The sequence below is a fragment of the Pinus tabuliformis genome, chromosome 7, assembly GCF_031772625.1.
Source record: "Pinus tabuliformis cultivar Carrire ecotype Pingquan chromosome 7, CPIR1, whole genome shotgun sequence".
NCBI lineage: Eukaryota > Viridiplantae > Streptophyta > Pinopsida > Pinales > Pinaceae > Pinus > Pinus tabuliformis.
The window spans coordinates 1,562,963-1,581,238 of record NC_142293.1 but is presented as its reverse complement, the minus strand read 5'-3'; the positions used below and the strand labels follow the sequence as shown (position 1 = coordinate 1,581,238).

Genomic DNA, 18,276 nt, shown 5'->3' with positions numbered 1-18,276 from the left:
ATCACTATATATTCAAAGATAAACAAATCAATCAAGTATAACCATTAATACTCAATGCACTTTCAAATCTTACAGATCTGAGTAATCTCCTTGCTCTTTGGTGCACACTTGTTTCAAATTAGATCACATATCAATGACTATTCACTTGCACACATAACACCTTTATCTCTGTCTCCTTATATAGTTTTCTCATTAGCCAATACCTTAGGTAAATACCTTGATAATGTTGTTATTATTTGTTGATGGTATCAAATTGATGAAAACTTGTCTAAACTGAGAGGGGGGGTGAACCATTTTATCATATTTATGGACATTAAAATTATTTTCCTTAAACTCATTAACTGAAACATTACATGAGCAACTTAACAAATAATGACCAGCGTATTGAATATGTGAACAACAAGTAATAAACAAACCAAAACATCACATGAACACATAATAACAATACATATTGACATCGGATATATGTGGAAACTCATAAAGGGAGAAAACCACGATTTTATTATTGTTGTGATGCAAAGGCAAGATCCTACTCCTTATTACATCTGATTTTCTGTAGGCTCCAACCTACAGGAGGTTGCTACCTCAATTTTTTGCAAGCTGCAACTGCAAGGAAGCTCCAACTCCCATATGTTTTATGTAGGCTACAACCCACAGGAGGCTCCTACCTCAACAGGCTCCAACCTGATGTTTATCAAGCCACTACTTGAAAGGAGACTACCATCTCCTGATGCAAACAAGAAATAACAATGTGTTGGTTTACCTAGTCATAATTTCTACATATCTCCATCTTCATTTCTGCATATTCTTCCCTTCAAATTTGCTTCACATCAGCTTCATAAGTTCCAGGTAACTAATGCATAATAGCTCAATCATCTCCCTCACATTCTCCCATTCTCTAACCTCTCAATGCCTTCCAAAATCACAACTTTTGTAAAATAGTTTGTTGGTTGTTTGTATCCCACATAGGAATATGAAGTGAATAGGCTTGACTCTTTGCCTTCCACTCATTCGTTTCCAAACTCTTCATATCTTGAATATTAGAACACAAAATAAATAATCCATCCAATATTAATTTCATCCACATGTAATCATTAAATGCATCAACCTAATGCCAACATCAAATAACAATATTTATCATTATCACAACAATCTTTGCAACATCTTTGCCTTTGCCTTGGAGTCTTGCCTTTGCATCACAACAATTCAGCTCAATCAACAATTTCACATCATAATAAATTATTCAATATAGTAATCTCTGCAACATTATCCAAACATTTCACAATTCCTTTGTGTTTCTCCCTTGCTTGTTGCTCTTGTGTTGCTCCTTTGCTTGTTGCTCCTTGTGCAAGATGATCCTTTGCTTGCTGCTCCTTGTGCAAGTTGATCCTTTGCTTACTACTCTTTGTGCAATTTGATCCTTTGCTTGCTTCTCCTTGTGCTTTATGCTCCTTCGCTTTCTGCTTTGCAACTATAACAACATATGTCTTCCTTTGCTTCTTTGCCTTGATCGTAACCATGCATGCTTGTTACTGCTCCTTACCTGTTGCTGCTCCTGCATACCTTGCTGGTCCTTTGCTTATTGTTCCTTGTGTTGCTCCTTTGCTTGTTGTTCCTTGTGCTTCTCCTTTGCTTGTTGCTCATTTTCCATCAATGACAATATTGCCAACAATCTCCCCCTTTGGCATTGATGGCAACACATTTGTCCTCCCCCTTTCATTCTGAGAAGTGTCTTCCTTCCTCTGATTACCTCCCCCTTTGACATCAATGGCAAGGGGGTTACAAATGTCTTGTAGCTTGTAAAAGAGTCCTCAGTGTAGCTGTCATCATTGCATTAATGCTTTATAACCTGCAATGTATTGTTCTACATGATTGAATAAATGCTACTCCATATGGCTTATTAGGGCTCCTTCATATTGAATGAATGTTGCTCCAAAGTGAACGCTGCTCTATATGACATATAAACATTGTAAGAGCGGTGCAAAATATTGTTGTGAGAACACTCTGAAAGCAAGAATACTGTTGAGAGAACACTTTGTAAGGAAAACATGGTATGCATGAGAAATGCATTATATTGAGCACTGCTTGATATTTAAAAAAATGCAGCATATTTAATACCAAATGATAGTATTAAAGTCATTTTAATGAAATATGGCTCCTGTATGATGATTTAAACCAATAATTCATATTTTCTTCCAGAGCCTTGAGTACCAACAATAAAGCATCAACAAAGGCTTCAACACCCCCGAACAATCTTGTACATGAGTGAGGATTCCTAAGATTTTCCACAAAAATGTACTTTACTTCCCCAGGACATGTTTATATACAATCCCAACCCATTCAAGATTATTAGGAGCCAGATCATCAACAAAATTGATAACCTACCTACCATGTTAAAGCCAAATAACAATTGTTGGTCCAACAAAACCATGTCCAATAAGCAGTGTGCCTAGACCCATTACTACCCCTTGATATCCCATAGGGTACTTGACACCAGATACAATAGGGTATCATGATGTTGGCATTTCATAATGCATACGCTTCATATACCAATACAAATTGCTGAATAACATAAATTTAACTAGTTCTAACACACAAAATTGTGTTTTAATACCCAGAGAAGTTCCTCAATCTTGACAACATATGACATGCAAACATAGAAAAGCTCTACAACTTGTCTTTGTACTTTGACAAAGGAGTCATACTAGTCATACTCTCCTTAAGACGCTTCCTCTTATGGATATCAGTCACAAGCTACCCAGCTTGGGAACCAGATTCCAATGGATCAGATCCATCATATCCTAGTGATCAACCACACATTGAGGGAAATCTTGGATGAAAGTTGCAGCACGAAGAGTACTTGAGAATCCAAATGATTCAACAACAGGTAGATCTGCCTTGATATTGTATAGTGGATTTCCTAGCCTCTGCACTTCATAAAAAACATGGCCTCTCTTCTGGTTCAACACACCATAAATACCACCAAGGGCATTCTCAAGAGCCTGAATCTCAATAGGATATACTAGCTCACGAATCTGTGGTTTGGAAGTAAGATGAGATGCATACATAACCCTTCTAGCCATTGGGATAGTCTGACCACCTCCTCTATGGATCCCATCAGTGTGCAAAACCACATCACAAAGCTCAAAGAAAATACCACGCATGTTTTCTTCTATGAGAGCACCTTCCTTAGAATTGGAATGCAAAAACCACATAATATTTAATTTCATTCAAGTATTGAACTCCCTTACACATATCCACCACCACTACTAGGACCAAGTAGCCACACTGAAGCAATCAAGAAGGAAACATTGTTGAGGATTATCCTTCCAAGGATTTCACCGGATTCGAACAATAGTTGATTATACCTGTAATAGTCAATTTGCAACACAAATTTACATCGAAGAAAAATTGTTGGATGAAACTCAGAAAATGGCGCAGATAGACTTCAAACATAGGGAGACGTCATCCCAAAATCCGGTGAGGTGTCCTCGCTGTGCAGCGCCTCTCTCCAAAGAATTGGAGGCAAGCAGTTGGATCCTTGCACCATTCATACGAGATAGCTTTTCTATGATTGGTACGACCATTGGAGGAAGTACAAGTGCTTTTTATGGGTTTGACCATGGCTCCTCCTATAATGATGTTGTCTGCTACCTGTGCTAGATTGGCAGGTGGTGCATTACCAGCTTTAGCGTAGCTGCTTGTTTCATCGTATCATGCAGCATTGGCAAGTTCCCACTCTTTAGTATCACAGGTTAAGATGCACATGGATGACTTTCACACAAATTCTACCTTCACCTGCTCTACTCATTGGTTTGGCGTCCAAGAAAGTATAATGCATGTAACATTTAGTCTGATAAATAATGTTTGTCTGCTATGGCTATTTACCATAATGATTTACAGCTCCGTATAACGTCTCAATTATAACACTGCCGATAATATGTATAACCTCCATGCAATTTGTCCATTAATGACAATTTGAATATTACTACCTTGCAATCCATCCATAAACAACTTAATCCTTGAAAATGACCAATTATCATATACAATTCGTTAATGATTCTCAGATGGCAGTGTAGGACAAATTCAAGAAAATTACTTCATTGTGTTAATTGATATTGTCGTGCAACCGTCCATTAATATAGCAATTTATATACCAACATTCAATCTCTGTCCAAGATAACTACCTCCAACACAAGTGCAAGCGATGGATCAACGAGGAAGGCGTCTTCGTTCGACAGAGTCTGTTCAAGTTTGCAGTGTTCCAAAGCGACCATTTATTTTTATTTTCCCGGCCACAACAACCATGTCCTCCTTTTGTGCATCCTCCACCTCCTTGTTAAAACACATCCCATTGATGCGTCAAAACTCATTAAATGTCAACAATCATCTGTAACACCAATCAAGCCATTCATAAGTTAATAACCCAACATGATATAAACAATCACCTTTTATTATATACGGATATCACCATATAACAATCAGTATTAGAAGGAATGCATCATATATACATAACACAAATATCACCATCTACGATTATTACACTATATAAAGGCATTTGTGTTAGTCGCACCATATAAATATGTATTAAGCAGGATAAATAGCAGTTCGGATATATATACCGTTTGTAGCTAATAACACACCAATTATATGCCAAAATTGTCAATGCAACATCAGCATTGATCTATATGAGATAAGCCTATGACATTCCAATATCATAGCATCTCTAATATATCAGTGCATCTCATCCACGTCAAATATATAAATTATTACATAATGCGACATTCAATATCGTAAGATTGACACTACATTTTAGAATCTAGTCCTTTTTTCCGCCTTGCTATCTATATAATTTCAATCGCATATCTATATGTCAATGCTTTGAAATATATATATATATATTTTAACCACATGGTGAATCGGTAACTCCCAGGCCTAATCTATGGGAGACCAAGGATCAAACCTCATAGCTGCCACTATAACACCAAGAGCATAACCAACCACCTGCAAGTCGGGTATACTAAGTTCCTATGATTTTAGCAAGAGCGGACTCACGGGAAAGGGGAATCCGCCTGAATATATTAATATGAACACCGCTTCAAAATATATGAACAAATCGGGTGTTTTTCTGCCGCCAACGCCAGTCATATATAACCGATATAGAATGCATCATATTAATATGAACACTGCTTCAAAATATATGAAGACACGTATTTTCTACCACCAACGCAGTCATATATCACCGATACGGAATACATCATATATATATCGTTCCTAGAATAATATTAACACTATGTGTTGGGTAGGTAAATCCCCTCTGCGGACAGAGGCGATCCCACTAGCCTAAAACAGAACTAGCCACAATCAAACCACGCTGCCACGCAAGTTCCTAGTTATGCATCAAAGGTGAATTAAGAAGACCAACCTGGAATCCAACGCTATGGTCGAAACAGAGTTGATATTCCCTCGCTCCAGCAGATCATAAACGGGCACCTGCACATGCAAAGGAAGAAACAGATACCAACATAAAATCTACCGAGGCACAACTATATTTCAATCAGAAAGGAAATAAATCAACACATCACTATAATAGACAATGAGATTGGAACTATAATAGCAGTCGCTCATTAATTAATAATAGACATGAAAAGTTACAACCAAGGTTCTGACGTTGAACCTCTCCTCTGGCTGGGCGAGCAACTATATGTGTCTTGCAATGTATCTCCTCTCTGGCAGCATAACCTCTCTATGCTTCATTATCACTCATGATAATCACAACTAGCATTCCTCCAAGAACTCAAGAACTCAACAACTAGCACTTTTTTTGTCTAATGCATGAGGACAAATATTTATAGATGGAGAGGGTAGAAAGATTCGATGAACCAGGACACCCATTGCGGATTGGCATTATCTCGGAAAAGCTACTGTGGATAGTTGTCAAGGATAGATGATGACTCTCGACCTCTATCCACTGGATTTTTCCCTCAAAAGGCTTCGTGATCTGAAGGGAAAAAATCATATGGGCATGCTTTTGGCAAAAATCATTACTAAACTGGGCTGGCGTGGGTGTTGTTCTGTGACAGAGCGCCAATGGTCGCGCCCTCTTTTGAGGATCTCAGTGATTGGCGCGGGTAAGCTACTATGGACCTGCGCCAATGGAAAAAGAGCACTTTTCAGGGATAATTTGCAGAAGGTGTCTTCAGGGAACATGAAGTACATACTCAGGGGAACATAATGCAAGTGTTTTTGGGTTATGTCACTGCTCACAGGTCCCGGAATGCGTCTTCCAATGTATGGAAACGGGGCGATAGGGACGGTGACCAATGGTGACAAATTACTGTGTAACAGATGCCCCCTAAAGCATGAAGTCCGAGAGGTAGAGAGAGGGGTGAAATGCTTTACAAGAACACACAAGAACACATATATAGCTGCCGTCGAGGATCTGCATTAAGAGACACGACTGATAGTTCAATTACATGATGTACGTGGTATGGTCGCAGCCATCCATAAGAGAGTACATAAATAATCTAGATCCATAGTATGGACGCAGCCATCTGGTTAGGATCAATGAATTGACTCAGGTATGGTCGCAGCCATCCAGTGAATGAGTCATGTATCAAAAATCACGCCTGGATTACAACAGACACAATCCAGGGTCTTGCGCTCCATCTCGACCCGAACAAGAGTACAAGTTCAAGCATGTGAATATATGAGCTGAAGTCGAACATGCATGAACATGTCTTATTACCAGTCAATAGTGAAAACTGTTAACAGACGCAAGAGGTACCACCAATAATGACAATGGCCCTCAAGGTACCATAGGTACAATCTACGGCGTGCGAATTAATGATCTGAAGTCGAACACCCGTAGAATCATTCGATCGGAGGCCAATGATGAAAACCTCACGTCGAACACGAAGAACCTGCCATTGAGGCATGCAGGCTCCAGGGCACTGGAAAGGAGTCTCTAGATCAACTTCCTGGATAATGAGCTGAAGTCGACAGGAAGTGACCTTGATCGAAGGTGGGCCATAATGTTTCCCACATCATCGACACGAGACAGAGAGATAATATTGTGAATCAAGATTGTACGAACTATCAGAGGGAGGTTGTTTCTTTGCAGAGGTCAACTTCTCTTGAACATATCGGCAGCACATTAATGGAATTGGCAGTATTTGACGTCAATGTATCAAAGGTCATGATGACGAGGCTATGAGCGGATGAGAGGTCAAATAGGGTACCCAAGTCCATGGAAGCAAGTGAAAAAATACAAGATGAGATATCCCCACCCTGGACACGAAAGCAGAAAAGTGCCATGTTCAAGAGCGACATACTGCCGACACGATAATAATTATGGTTCCAAAATTTTCTTTTCCCCCACCATTTCTGGCGAGTACCCCAGTTATTTTTAACAAGCTTGATGGGGATAGCATATGCTTGTGGTGTGTCATTTCGACAAAATCCGATGTCATCAAGTTTTAACGAGTCTGACAAAGGAAGAACTCGGCGTCTTTTCATGTTTAGAGAGTTTGAAAAGACAGCAGAAAAGGAAACTCCAGGGGTGTCCTTTTTCGTAAAGTTGTGTCTCTCGGGCCCGAAAAAGTATAAAATAATGCCCAAAAGAACCGCCCGACCATTACGATCGAGAAGTACTTTTCATAAATAGTGATTTCAACCTGAAAAAGCAAAAAAAGCGGTCAAAACCACGTCGTTTCATAACCATTAACGAGTTTGAAACGACAAAAACCCGGTAATATTTTTATGTTTTAACGGTCGACAAAAAGAACTTAAAACGACCGCCCCTTATTAACGTTTAACGAGTCAAGAGGGAAAACTTGGCAATCTTTTCGTTTTTAAATGGTCAGAAAAAAGCTGAAAGCGGACCTCCATTTTTATTCTCTTTAACGAGTCAAAAAGGAAAAATACTCGGCAATCTTTTCATATTTTACGAGTCAGAAAAGAGCATAAAGGCGACTCGTCCTGAAGGAACGAGTGGTATAAAGGGTAACAACTGGTTTCAGTAATGGTGGAACTGCTCAAAACATGTAATGGTCAAGAGGCTGGCTAATAAAACCACTCATCGCTGCGGTTCCTCAGGAAAGGATAAACAATCAAGTGAAAGCATATGATCGGCCAAAAGATGGTGGCGATGGAAAGAAACAACCAAGGCTCATCTAGCAGAATTTAGCAGATAGGCAGCAGTCACGAGATGTAAATCAGATATGGGTTCATTTTTACACAAGCTTGAACCATAAAGAACTCTGCTTGGATTCGGTTTCATGTTTACACAAGCTTGAAACGAAAAACTATGCTTGTTATAAGTTCGCATGCCCCCAGACTAATAACGCAAATCGATGTACATGCCCCCCAAGCTTCATTGCATTCAACAAGGTGGATGGAATGAAGGTTCACTTTCGAGATTTTGGAAAGACTCGACTTGGATTTTACGAGATCTTAATCAAAGACTCAATTTGGAAAGGAGGAGATGTTTCATTTTTTAATGAGGTTGACCTAGGAAAAGAACTATCCTCATAACCCTTGTTTCATTTTTAAATGAGCCTGACACAAGATCAGGAACTATGCTTGGACACCTAGTTTCATTTTTTAAGGAGCTTGACATAGGACAGTGAACTATGCTCCGACCAGTACCAATTTCATTTTTTAAGGAGCTTGACACGGGAAAGGAACTATGCTCCGTCCTGACTTCATCATAATGAATGGGAAGTGGAGGCTCCCAAGAGGGCCGCTCCGAAGGGAAGGCCAACATCTTGGAAATCAGAGCCCAATGCCCCTAGGACAGTATGCATAATGGCGGCATCACTGGATACAGGCACGGGATAAGTGGCCACATAGTTGATCTGTGCTGGGGCAGATGCAACTAGTGGATGAAAACCAGGAGGGGATGACGACTGCGCAGGAGGGACCCGTGGACGAACGAACGATAATTGATCGATAGTCACAATTCTTCCATCGTGTGGAAAGCAAACCACACGGAAAAGTGAAGAAATAAGGGCCCCCATGGCATAAACATAGTCGCGGCCAAGGAGAAGACTGAAATCTAAAGCACCTTGGGTAACCATTACGTCTATATAGACGGTTTTACCTCCCAAAGTAACAGGTAACTTTGGAAGGATCCCTAATGGTTGGCTAGTTCCTCCGTCAAAAGCCGTCAGATTCGATGTGACTGGCACAAGCTGTGGGGAACCCAAAGCTTGCCAAGTAGTGGCAGACATAAGACTAACAGATGCACCTTCATCCAAAACAGTGCCAGGTATTGCCTTGTCATAGGCGTGTACCGTGACCCAAAAAGGCACATAGGATGGGAGGCGGAAGGTAGTCAAACGTCTCCAGTCGAAGGAAACGACTGAACTACTTGGTGGGGGAATCGTATGATTGCCCCCCTGCTCTAAAGAGACTGAAGTAGGCCTCTCGGAAACAGCTGGGATAGGAGAGTCATTTCCGGACTCAGGAGAATCTGAGGAGACGAGAAGAACATGATGCTCTTCCGAAACAGAGTGATCGGGTGGTGAACTCGAATCGACACTCTTTCCGACCAATAGTTGGTCTGGAACAGGCTTAGCAGAGCCAGGTTCAGGAAAAGGAGGCTGGACCAGAGAGGAATCTTGGTTGATTTCTTGGTCAGCAGGGGAACGTTCTGCGGGTGCAGAAAGACGTTGATAACCAATGGGTAGTTGAGGTGAGGGAGTTGTAAGACTTTCCAAGACAACAGAGGCTTTGTCCATGAGCGGACAAAGGTGAAGGGGATGATTTCCTTCACAAAGTCTACAAGGGATTCGAATCTTCCCTTTTCCCTTACCAGTGTCAGGTGATAAGGTAACATCGCCATGATCTCCAGAGGACGATGAGGGGCGGGCCGGATCGCGAGACCATACTTCTAAGACCTTGGGAATGCCAGGACAATCGCGAAGAAGATGGTCCTCCTTGCACAACTTACAAGGAAATTTGACCTTCCGCAGAGGAGCACAAGGTGGCTCGACTTGAGTTATACTTTTAACCTCTCGTCTAGGAGTCTTCTTCTTCTTCTTCGTCTTCTTCTTCTTCTTCTTAGCCACCTGGTTACTTGAACCCAGACTTTCGCCAGGCGAAGTAGAAGATGAGGACGCAGGAATAGGCGAAGAAGGCGAGAGGTCCACCTTGGAATCAACATGATGTTGTTCAGGTGGAGGAGATGGTGGAATAGGAGTCATCACACTCGGGACCACCGAGGTTGAAAACAACCATACGGGCAAACCAATGGTTAACCCAGGCAAAGACAATGTTGCCATATACGGAGCACCGGCATTTCCAAAAGAAGGAAATGAACTAGGGTTTCCATCCGAGGGAACACCTTGGCTGGTAGACTCAGGAAAGGACGCCATTGAAAACGAGAAAGATCCCTACTCAAACTAACGCAAACAAAGTCTAACCAGGTAATGTTATCGTGGCAAATAAATTTTAAGACACTGAACTTGACCTTTTCATTTTTTAAGAGTCGAGAAAAGGACAAAAAGATGACTCTAGTCTCCTTCGAATGTTTAATGAGCACGAAGTGACAAGACGCTCACTGGCACCTTTTCTTTTAGAGAGTCTGAAAAGGATCAAAAGTGACTGCTCTGGAGAACTAGGCAAGAGGTTTACCAAACAATCCGTAAAACTGCTTATACACCTTGGCAATCAGATGAAAACCAAGGACTTCCCGTACTGCAGTCAATCTTCCCGAATGCTGTGTTCAGTGCATTACGGCTTGTAAGGCGGCAGACTCGGCTTCCTATGGATAAAGGATAATAGCCTAGTGGGGTCTCCCGTATATACGCGACGGTACGTGGGAGCTCAGTCCGTATTGGCACCTATCGTTTCACAATGGAGGAATCACCCAACCACTCAACGGTAAGCTACCAGGTTTAAAGACGTCGGAACACGTCTCTAACCTAGACCTCTAGAGTATTTGTGTTATGTTCCAATGCGTTGTTATGTTCATTGAGTTTATTTTAAAGTTTATCTTCAATTATGTTTCAGTTTTTGGTCCTACCGTATGTGATATCTCAAAAACTTCTTAAATGCAAACTATATGCCAAAATTATATCATTTCGTTCAATGAATTCTAACTACAGGAGAGTTGAGATTTTCAAACAAACAAAATGAACAATAAACAAATAACAAAGATCCTAATGCAGCTAATAACAAGAAATGAAACTTTTTCTTTTCTTTTCTTTTTAAAAGCAACAAATAACAATAAATGCTAGCTAACTAATATGATGCAAAAAGATCTTTTGTTTTTTCTCTTTTTAAAATGGCATAATGCATTTAAACAAATCTCAAGAGATATTAACAAGCATGAACAAACAAAATTCACTTAATGCAAAGAGAACCAAATCTGAAACACCAAGATGAACTGTCAAAACAAGGAAAAGCGCAAAGACCTTCAATGAACCATGTGATCTAAGTTCAAATGAAGTCAAGCAAAATCCAAACAAGCTAGAGGTGAATTGCTCGAAGCACAGAATAACAAGCTTTAACAACCACCAAACAGATGCAAAAGAGTATCCAAAAAGTTGACTGGGTCAAGAGAAGACCGAAACAGAAACTGGCAAACACCCAAAGTATGCAAATGTAATCTATGCACACTTTTCATTCATATCCTGAAAATGAGAATTCTAATTATGCAAGTGTGATCTATGCAAGAGAATTCTCAAACACACGATGATTCTAATGTAATCTAAGAACCAATCAAGTGCAAACCAAGAAAAACGGGTGAGAGTTCCAAAGATCATAAACTAAAAACACTCAAAGGTGATTAACACTCATACGCAATTTAGCCCCCCCCGGCGAATGAGGGGGAAATTTTTTTGCAAAAACAAAAGCAAAAAGATGCAAAATTGTGAAAAGATCGAGACAAACCTCCAAGTAATGATCAAAGGAAATAAAATTAATAATTTGCCAGAAAAAGACTCAAAACCAGTCAAAAAAGACTCTGATACATGCAGATGATTGAACAAAACGGGAAACCCAAGCTTGGGAGGCTGTAAACAAGCAAAATGAACAAGTTCACAGGGCTGAGACGAAAACAATAGAAATAAGCAAACAACTGAAGGATAAAGGCTAAAACCAGTCAAACAGAGGTTCAACACACTTCCAGAGGCTGTAAGAGATATAAAAAGAGGCTGCAAGAGCTTTCCACCCACACACAGGCAAAATTTACAGGGCTGGCGCGACTGTCAACCTGCAACTTGCGCTACCAAAGGATTGGCACGAGTTGCTTTTGAGCAACATGCACCAACTGGCGCGACTGTCAGGGTAATAACCGCGCCAATTAAGCTTGTCGGCTAGAAAAATAAATAACACGACCTCAGGGCGGGCTGACAGTGCTCAGATGGATCAGATAGTAAAGAATAAACTCAAAACTAACGCAGGAAGCTCATTTACTCAAGCAAGCAAGAGAAAATCAACATGCAAGACAAACTCCGAATAGCTTCTCCCCAGTGGAGTCGCCAAATTGTTGGGTAGGTAAATCCCCTCTGCGGACAGAGGCGATCCCACTAGCCTAAAACAGAACTAGCCACAATCAAACCACGCTGCCACGCAAGTTCCTAGTTATGCATCAAAGGTGAATTAAGAAGACCAACCTGGAATCCAACGCTATGGTCGAAACAGAGTTGATATTCCCGCTCCCTCGCTCCAGCAGATCATAAACGGGCACCTGCACATGCAAAGGAAGAAACAAATACCAACATAAAATCTACCGAGGCACAACTATATTTCAATCAGAAAGGAAATAAATCAACACATCACTATAATAGACAATGAGATTGGAACTATAATAGCAGTCGCTCATTAATTAATAATAGACAGGAAAAGTTACAACCAAGGTTCTGACGTTGAACCTCTCCTCTGGCTGGGCGAGCAACTATATGTGTCTTGCAATGTATCTCCTCTCCGGCAGCATAACCTCTCTATGCTTCATTATCACTCATGATAATCACAACTAGCATTCCTCCAAGAACTCAAGAACTCAACAACTAGCACTTTTTTTGTCTAATGCATGAGGACAAATATTTATAGATGGAGAGGGTAGAAAGATTCGATGAACCAGGACAACCATTGCGGATTGGCATTATCTCGGAAAAGCTACTGTGGATAGTTGTCAAGGATAGATGATGACTCTCGACCTCTATCCACTAGATTTTTCCCTCAAAAGGCTTCGTGATCTGAAGGGAAAAAATCATATGGGCGTGCTTTTGGCAAAAATCATTACTAAACTGGGCTGGCGCGGGTGTTGTTCTGTGACAGAGCGCTAATGGTCGCGCCCTCTTTTGAGGATCTCAGTGATTGGCGCGGGTAAGCTACTATGGACCTGCGCCAATGGAAAAAGAGCACTTTTCAGGGATAATTTGCAGAAGGTGTCTTCAGGGAACATGAAGTACATACTCAGGGGAACATAATGCAAGTGTTTTTGGGTTATGTCACTGCTCACAGGTCCCGGAATGCGTCTTCCAATGTATGGAAACGGGGCGATAGGGACGGTGACCAATGGTGACAAATTACTGTGTAACACTATGTAATACATCAACATAATATATAATGCCAACTATATGATACCATAAGATAATTTTCTCGAAGACCGTTCTGGGTGGCATTCAAACAAAAATAAAGAAAGGTCTGAACAATATATCATCCAACATCCTGTAAATGTGTTGGAAAACCTGCACAAATGAATCTATCTAGTAAAGGTTGAACACACAGCTTTGCAGAGCAAAAACACTAAAAGAAAATCGAAAGAACAAAAGAATGATGCATAAGAAAATAGGTTACAATGCTCATGATATAGCATTACTAGGTGAAGATCCCAAGGTAATGCACCATAGTGGTGATCAATGAGAAGACTCAACACCTACAACAAGTTCTGAAGAGAACTAGCCAGTTGCGGAGTGAAAGAAGGAGCAAATCAGGGAGTAAATCATGCAGAAGAACTAACCAGTTGCAGAGTTAAAGAAGGAGCAAATCAGGGAGTAAATCATGCAAAAGAACTAACCAGTTGCAGAGTTAAAGAAGGAGCAAATCAAGGAGTAAATCATGCAGAAGGAATCTTGCATGTAGTCCCATGCTCTAACTAAGAGTCCACATGTAGGTGTGTAGTAGTTCCAACACCCCCCCTGAACACCACTATGGGGAAAAATAGAAAATGGGCCCTGGAAACTAAGGCCAAAGGTCACCCAAAATACAGTGCAACTTGTACTAAAATTGAGGAAAGAGGGAAAACCTCATGGGAAAAACCCCCCCTCAAAATACAATGTAATCAAAAGAAAAGAGGAAGAAAAGACAGTTGCTAAGCAACTGTGTCCTTCACTCCAAGATGATCGCGCAGAGAGCGAAACTTTTGCTCAGTGAAGGTCTTAGTGAAGATTTCTGCAGTCTGTTCTGCTGAAGGACAGAACTGCAAATCAATGACCCGATCATGTACTAAGTCTCTAATGTAGTGCATATGGATCTCTATGTGCTTCATCCGCTGCCGCTGTACTGGATCCCTGCAAAATTTGAGAGTGCTTTGGTTGTCACACCATATGACAATGGGCTAGTGGAACTGGACGCCCAACTCAGTGAGGAAGTGTTGTAGCCACAGAGCCTGAATGGTGATGTTGACTACTCCTCTGTACTCAGCCTCAGTGGAAGAGAGAGCAATAGCAGCTTGCTTCTTGCTCGACCAACAGATAGGGCCAGATCCTAGACTGAGTGAATATCCGGAGGTGGACTTGCGATCAATGCTGTCTCCCGCCCAATCAGAATCTGTGAAGCCAAGGAGATTCAATGCAGTGCCTGCTGCATAGTGAATCCCGAAGGTGATGGTGCCCTGCACATATCGGAGGATGCGCTTGGCAGCATTCCAGTGTAGCTCATGCGGCTCCTGCATGTATCTGGAAACTGCCCCTACTACATATGAGAGATCTGGTCTGGAGTGGGTGAGGTACAATAAGCTCCCCACTAGCTGTCAGTAGAGAGTGTTGTCAACTAATGGAGTGTCACCTCCATTCTCAAGGCGGACCCCAGACAGAAAAGGAGTCGGTGCTAGCTTGCAGTCAGTCATGCGAAATCTCTCGAGGAGATCCCGTGCATACTTAGCCTGAGAGAGTTTGATTCCTATGGCATCTTGGCTGATCTCAAGACCAAGAAAGAAGTGTCATGGACCCATGTCCGTCATCAAGAACCTATCATGCAAGGCCCTCTTGACTGTAGCAATGGCTGAAGCCGAGCTGTCGGTGATTAGGAGATCATCCACATACAAAACTAAGATAAGAAGAGAATCATGTGTCCTAAGCATGTAAACATTTGGATCAGACTTACATCTTTCAAAGTTTTGTGATAAGAGAAAAGAATCCATCTTCGCATACCAAGCTCTTGGGGCCTGCTTAAGGCTGTAGAGAGATTTCTTCAGTCTGCAGACCAAAGATGAATCCTGAATGAAACCATGTGGCTGCTCCATGTAAATCTCCTCTGATAGGTCTCCGTGAAGAAAGGAATTCTTCACATCCATCTGATGTACTTCCCATCCCTGGGCAGCCGCAATGGCAAGTGTAAGGCGTATGGAATCCATCTTTGCTACTGGAGCAAAGGTCTCGTCATAATCAATGCCATGCACTTGTTGGAAGCCTTTGGCTACTAGCCTTGCTTTCTGTCTGGTGATTTGCCCATTTGCAGCACTCTTGGTCTTGTAGGCCCATTTGCATCAGACAAGTTTCCTTACTGAAGGAAGGGGGACCAGATCCCAGGTCTGGTTCTCGAGGAGGGAGTTATACTCCTCCTCCATGGCGGACTCCCAACATGGATGCCCAGCAGCCTCAGCATAAGACTGTGGATCAGAAGAATGAACCAAATGACAATGCCAGGATGGCGATGGTTCAGTGGCGGTGAGGGCAAGAGGAGGCTCAATAAACTCTGAGCTAGTCCTCTGTAGATCAGAATTATCCCCCACAAGACTATTTCTAGCAGCTGGGTGGTCTTGTGCATATATCTCACGTAAGCTCCTTGTTCTCTGATTTATGACAGGGGAATATGATTCACTGCTGGAAGCTCGATCTGGACTTGGATGTGGATCATCATATGCATGCACTAGATTTGTATCTGAAGACTCTGTCTCTGCATCTGCATGCTCTACCTCGGAATCCGCATGCTCTGTATCTGCATATGAGTGTACTGAGTCATCATCTCGGACATGAGGTAGATAAAAGGTGTCTGCATGCGGAAATTGAGGTGCATGCGAGAGACTTTCCTCAAATTTGACACTTCGCTCAATGATGAGCTTGTCCGTAGAGGAAATCAGGAGCCGGTATCCCTTCACACCATCAGGGTATCCAACAAAGATGCACTCAATGCTCTGTGGATCAAGAGCTTTTCTCTTTTCAGAGGGGATCCTGGCCCATGCTCGGGAGCCGAAAACACGGAAGTGGGTGACCTCTGGTTTAGTGCCGCTTCAAGCCTCAAAGGGGGTCTGATCCTTGACAGACCTATGAGGAGATCTGTTCTGGATGTAGTTAGCACAATTAAGTGCTTCATCCCATAGCTTATGAGGCAGTGACTTAGCATGCAACATGCAGGAAGCCATCTCTTTGAGAGATCGGTTCTTTCTCTCAGCAACTCCATTCTGCTGCGGAGTGTATGGAAGTGTGTACTACAACTGTATGCTGAACTGAAGGCAAAGGTTCCGAAGTGCTGAGTTAACATATTCCCCCCCATTTTCTGTACGGAGGGCTTTGATATTTCTCTCTGACTATGTCTCAACTAGTGCTTTGAAATCTTCAAAGTGCGCAAAAACTTCAGATTTGGCCCTGAGAAGATACACCCAAGTATACCGTGAGAAATCAACAATAAATGTAAGCACATACCTTGCTTTATTGATGGAAGGATGAGGAAAAGGCCCCATGAGATCACTATGGATCAGATCTAGAGGAGAGGATGCTCTGTGTGTCTTGTCGGTGTCAAACTTTTCTCTAGGATGTTTGCCAAGGACACACCCTTCACAAACTCCTTTGGAGAAACTGATATTTGGCAAGCCTTCCACCATCTCATTCTTGCTTAGCTGCTGCATATACCTGTAATTTAAGTGACCAACCTCTCGTGCCAAAGCCTACTACTATCATCAGCATGTGTAAGCAATAAGAAGGATTCAGATTCAATAAATTCAGAAAATGTATACAGTTTGGCTCCATTGTTTACCTCACCGGTTGCAATTTTGGAGCTGCTATGTAGGTCATATATGTTCACTGAATTCGGAGTGAATTCCACTCTCTTTCCGGTGCCGGAATGAGTGATCTGATAAACTGAAAACAGGTTTACCGAAAGTTTTGGAACATGAAGCACATCTTCAAAGCTTCCGTGTAAAAGTTCCACTCTACCTTTTCCGGTGACCTCAATAGGTGAGTCATCTCCCATGAGGATAGGAGGTCCTTTGCATGCATCCAAAGAGGAATAGACTTCCTTTGCAGCAGCCATATGATGTGATGCACCAGAATCTATAATCCATGCATCAGGAGAAGAATTAATTGCAACTAAAGCATGAAAATTGCTACCTTTCTCGTGTGGCGGATCCTCAGTTTTCTTTTTGGTGCCTTGAGGGATGTGGTCCCCAAGGTTGTGCTTCTGAAGGATTTCTGCCATTTGGTCAATTTGTTTATTCATGCAAGAGGATTCTGGATGGAACCCTCTTTGATAGTAGGTGCATCTGTTTCCTTTCTTCCCTTTCTCATTTCTCAAGCCGGAGGAGTCATTGAAGGGCTTGGTGTACCCTTCCTTCTTTGGATGGGAATGCGCTTTTCCCTTGTCTTTTTGCTGCTGATTTTTCTTATTTGAATCAGATCTGTGATTTTTATTGTGGCTGCCATCATGCACAGCAAGTGCATGCGCTTTTGGAGGTTTGATTTTCCCCATGCCAATGAGTTTATCTTGCTCAAAAATAAGGGACTCCATAAATTCTTTGAGAGAAGGCATAGTGTAGGATTTACCTGTTGCGAGCCTTACTGAATGAAATGTAGACACAAAGACGAAGTATTCCGGTCTGAGCTTTGACATAATAGAGAGAACTTGGCGACTCTCCTCCTTGGATTTGTCAATTCCACAACCCTTGAGTTGCAACAATAGATCATTATATTTGGTGAAGAAGTCTTGAATTCTGTCATAGTTCTATGGATCTAATGACAGCAGCTCCACTTCGAGCAGATGTCCTTTCATCTCATCCTATTTTTCGTAGAGTTATTCAACCTTTTTCCAAATCTCATTGGGAGTATTGCA

General features: G+C 41.7%; 1 pseudogene; it reads right to left on the bottom strand.

The window, feature by feature from the left end:
* Positions 1 to 2,667: 2,667 nt before the first annotated feature.
* On the bottom strand, positions 2,668 to 3,710 carry LOC149244846 (elongation factor 2 pseudogene; annotated as a pseudogene).
* Between the last annotated feature and the right edge of the window lie 14,566 nt (positions 3,711 to 18,276).